The sequence below is a fragment of the Rhamphochromis longiceps genome, linkage group LG15 (assembly GCF_057381845.1).
Source record: "Rhamphochromis longiceps isolate RC_006_pf linkage group LG15, R_longiceps_female_GT1.1, whole genome shotgun sequence".
Lineage (NCBI taxonomy): Eukaryota > Metazoa > Chordata > Actinopteri > Cichliformes > Cichlidae > Rhamphochromis > Rhamphochromis longiceps.
Window position 1 is genome coordinate 24,370,970 of NC_140571.1, and position 5,337 is coordinate 24,376,306.

The 5,337-nt window shown below is 36.0% G+C and overlaps 1 pseudogene; it reads left to right on the top strand.

Moving 5' to 3' along the window:
• Window positions 1-361: 361 nt before the first annotated feature.
• Window positions 362-1,039, top strand: LOC146652723 (cytochrome P450 2K1-like; annotated as a pseudogene).
• Window positions 1,040-5,337: the final 4,298 nt, after the last annotated feature.

Here is a 5,337-nt window from a genome sequence, read left to right on the forward strand (position 1 = left end):
TGTCACCTGCCTGAAATGTCACGCTGACATTTGAACCATCTGTCCCTCTTAAAGAACAACTAGTTATTTTTTTAAAGACATGCCCGTTTGTGTTTAAAGAACTAACAGATACAAATTAACTAAAAGACAGTGACACATTAATGGACATCTTGGGCTAAACTGATACAATGACAATAAACAACAGTCTAAGATGTAGCACACTAAGTGAATGTGTCAATCATCCCCTGTTTCCTAATCAGTTAGCACAGACCAAAGTACAGTAATATGAGTTAGGTTTTCTGAACCGTGTCTCATTCCTATTGTGTTCATCATAACCCCCAGTCATCGTGTCTTTCAGTTCAAACTCATCTGTGTTTAAGCCATGGAGATATTACATGTTTTCCTCGAGTCCATTTATTCAGTTGTTTTACTTGCAGCTCTGACAGTCTTTCTACTGTTCTATTTACATTCCTCCAACATTTTTCACACCCAAAAGGATGGAAAAGAGCCTCCTGGACCCACACCACTTCCTTTAATTGGGAACCTGCTGCAGCTGGACCTGAAGAGAATATATGTGACGTTAGTGAATGTTACAGGGTCATACTGTAATGTATGATAAGCATGGATGGGTTAAGGTGTTTTTTTGTTTGTAGTTATCCAAAAAATATGGATCAATTTTCACCATCTATCTGGGAACCAAAAAAGTAGTGTTCCTGTTAGGATACAACACAGTAAAGGAGGCACTTGTTGACTATGCTGAAGCATTTGGAGAAAGGGATCCAATACCAATTATGGATGAGCTATTTCGAGGACAGGGTGAGTAATTAAAAAGACAAGATTATGGCAAATACATTTCCTGTTGTGCATCATAATTTGAAAATATATATTGCCATGTGTATGTCATTGAAATTTGTTTTGATCAAATCAGGTATTGTATGGGCTAATGGTGAATCATGGAAAAAAGATGAGGCAGTTTACGATGACGAAGCTGAAGGACAAAATCATCGAGGAGTGTCATTACCTTTTGGAAGCTTTTAAACCCTTCAAAGGTAAAAGCTGATTAATGGCTGTGGAGAGAAAACAACTTCACTCCTTTAAATTTCGAGAAATTTAGTCAAAAAATAAAATTTCTCAAAGAAGTGATTTTTAACACCTTTTTCTGAATTTTAAAGGTTTTAAATGTCTTGAAGAATCTTAAAGAAGTTCCATCAGTTCAGGACCTCTTTAGGGGTCACTTCATTAAGAAGGTAAAATATATCAGAACACAAATGATGTGTTTATTGTATATTACAGCTTAACAAATGATCAGAGATTTGATTACTAAAACATCGTCACAGATGTGGAACAAAGCAGAGTGAAGGATTCTTCCTCTGATCAGTTAGTATGTGATTATCCAAATTATTATGAAAATCAACGTTTTATACACTCTTCAGTCTTCATCAATCAGTTATTTGCATTTTTAAGTTCTAAAAATGTTTTCATCCAAAACTTGTTTGTCCCAGATGCAATTTTACTTTTAAGTCGCATGTAAAAACAATATATGAGTTTTGTGTAATATTCTGTGAATATATATTAAAAAATGCAAGAAATAAAGGTTTGTGTATTCAACAGGGGACAGCTGTGTATCCTTTCCTGTTTTCTGTTCTGTCTGATGAGAGTAAATGGGAGAAACCGTACACTTTTTATCCGGAACACTTCCTGGACAAAGATGAAAAGTTTATCCAGCGTGATGCCTTCATGGTTTTTTTCTGCAGGTTTGTAATCAACTTCTTGTCAAGACCCAGTCTACTCACAGATATAATCTAGTATATTTTTTTGTTTTGTATTTCAGGTCGCAGGGTTTGTCCCGGAGCAAGGCTGGCCAGGATGGAAGTCTTCATCTTCTTCACCTTCCTTCTGCAGCACTTCCGAATTGCTCTGCCATCTGGGGTTTCAGATGATGAACTGCTTCTATCACCATCTGATAGCCTGATCCCTAACCCTTCAAATGTTAAACTGTGTGCTGTCCCCTTGTGAGACACAGTGGGCTGATGTAATTAATTCTAAACAAGAAATCATTTATATAAAAGAAGCTGCTAATGAAATAGGTAGAAGGGGTGGTGTTTCCTTGATTCTTCTTTAAGCAAGAAAAATCAGTTTGAGACTCCGAAAGAAACCTGCGGCACCACGAGGAGCTTTGTAAGGATATTTTTAATCTCCAGTGTTGTATTCATTTAATCAGGGTAATTCAGACATGCATCTGACTAGTGCATTCAGCATACCCACAATCTACAGATGATTCAGAAGATAGAAACCTCCGTTTGTTGTAAATACAATACTATGCATTTAGGCTTAACCCAAGTGTAGACAGTCAACTGACACACCAACATCTTCAGTTACACTGAAACAATCCATTCTAACTTTTGTCAGAGTCACACCTTTCCTTGACATTTTCCACTGAGGTTCAGAAAAAGTGTTTATGAAAAGATAAGATGGGATTTTCACTACTAATACAAACTAAACTGATCTCTTTCACAGTTTATTCCATTCATCTCATTCAAATTCTGTCCTTTGCATTGATGCAGTATAAACATTAATTCACACTTCACACTGAGTTTTCCTATTTTCTCTTCCAATGGTGATTGTGTATTTCTCCTGGCTCTCCTTACATTTTCCCTTCATGGCACATAGCGGCCCCTCCCTGAGCCTGGTTCTGCTGAAGATTACTTCTTGTTAAAAGAACTTCTTTTTTTTCTTCCTACCTCTGCCAAGTGCTGCCTATAGTTCATCGTTTGATTGCTGAGGTTTTACTTCATATGTGCATGCTTTACTATGTGTCAGCATAGATTTACACTTCTGCAAATCTAAACTGTGTTATATCCAAACTTTGTTACATAATATATAAAAGGAGTTGGCAACATATAAATGCAGCTGTGTGAAACTGAATTGAGTATTGAATTGTTAACATTGTTCACCCAGAACAACGTGTGTTCTATCTTGATTTTGTGTTTACAGTTTGGTTCTGAACTTATTTTGCATATTGTAATGATTACTATTTCAGCATCAGATCAGTCAGATCTATACGGTCTCTTTATAAAATGTACTGATTAAATCTAGCGGAGCATATACTGTTAAAGATTTTATAATGAAATATATATGCTTGTTATTCCCTCTTCCACATTATTACAAAAAATATGACATGTATTCTCTGTAGACACAGGAAGAAGCCTCCAGAAGAACCAGGCTCTGCTGTGACTGGTTGGGCTCACGGGAAGAAGAGAGCCAGAGATTAATAATAACCAATAATTAAATACAGAGAGGTGTATCAACACATAATGAGTGGAAAAGGTGACTGAAGAAGAAATATTCAGTGCAGCAGCCTACACCTATTCCAACATAACAAAGGGAGGATTCAGGGTCACCTGATCCTGTTAGGATGCCTGGGTCGTCGACCCAGGGTTTTTGAGTTTTTGATATTATTTATACTTCCTAGTTTTTGGTTTCTTTGAGTTCCGTCTTATGGCTTATGTCTCTGTCGTCTTTAGTTGCTCTGTCTCCCCTATCACCTGCATCCCCTTGTCTAGTTCGCGTCTATGTGTATCTTAAGTTCCTATATCCCCGTGTTCAGTCAGTGTTTGTCTGCCCTGTTCCCACGTCTCTGTTCCCTTTGTAGTGCCTGCATGTGAGTCTGTGTCTTTGTTCAGTCTGTGTTATGTGTTTCCTGTTTTACTTTGAAGGTCTCTGTCTTTTCTCAGTGTGTTCAGTTTACGCTTCTTTGGTCTCGTCAGTTCTGATTTGCCCCAGCTGTGTTTCCCTCCTGTTACCCATTCCCTGATTGCTCCCTCTGTGTATTTAAGCCCTGTGTTTCTCTGTGTCCGTGTCGCGATCTACTGTTTTCTTAGCTGTGTGTTCTGTCATTTCTCTAGTTTAAGTTTGTTTTGAGTTTTTTTAGTTTTGTTATATTTTGAGTATTAAATTAAAGCCTTTTTTGAGTTCACGTCTGTCTCCGGAGTCTGCACCTTGGGTCCTATTCCTGCCTGCACACAGCCACACCTAACAGATCCAGCCCTAACTACATGCTTTGTCAAAAAGGAAAGTTGTAAGCCTAATCTTAAAAGCAGAGATAGTGTTTGCCTCCAAAATCAAATTGAAAGCTAGTTCCACAGAAGAGGAGCCTGAAAGATGAAGGCTTTGCCACCCATTCTAATTTTAAATACTCTAAGACCCACAAGAAGCCTGCAGTTTTAGAGTGAAGCGGTCTACTGGGTTATAAGATGAGGTGTTTAGATTGGGCCTGATTATTCAAGACCTTGTATGTGAAAATCATTGTTTTCAATATCTGTGCTTATTTGAAAAAAAAATGCTGAACATTAAAATGCTTTATTAAACTCAGAAAGAACATCATAACCAACAACACAAAACATTATTGATTAATATTTCTGATACATGAGAGATTGTGACTTCATGTACGAAAGTCACAGCATAAACCTGCGACAAAGTGAGATTAAATGGCAACTATGTGAATTAATCTTAAAAATAAAAAGATGCACCTGAAAGCATTTGCATATTGATTGTATATAACTGCATACTACTACTATTAAAAAATACAATATACTGCAATATAAGAAAGAAATTTTACAAATGTATACTTCATTAAGATTATGCTGGTCATAACTCTTGATGTCACAGTATTACAGCTATTACTATTACTGTATTTAATCTATTCGTAAATCTGAAAAATATAAAATAAATTAAAAAAACATTTTGGTTGATGTTTAAAAAAAGAATTAATCACATTTTAATGTAAATGAAAATGTACTTTTAGATTGTTAATTAGATAAAACTAGACAAAAATAAATTATGAAGGTCATATAATGAATTTCAGGCATGATATTGAATATTACTAAATATTGAATAATATATACTACTGAAAATTAAATTTTACTAAGTAATACTACTAATACTTGTAACTATAACAAATAATTATGAATGCTTAAATATGAAAAAGGTCAGTGCAAATGTTAAGATGTGAATATGAAAAGCTAAAGACTGATTATCAAACGATATGTATGTATGGTATTTATGTAATGTAAGATAGGAAAAAAACACTGAAAAAACAGGGGTTAAAATATCTGGAATATATAACTGTTATGTAAAACAGCAGTCCCCAACCCACGGGCCTCGGACCGGTACCGGTCCGTGAGTCGTTTGGTACCGAGCCGCGAGAGTTGAGGCTCAGGTGTGAAATGTATAGTTTATGAATACATTTTCTTTTTTTCGGTACCGGTACTAGTTTTATTTTGTTGTATTTATCCGCGACACCTTAAAGGCTGGTCCGTGAAAATATTGTCGGGCATAAACCGGTCCATGGCGCAAAAA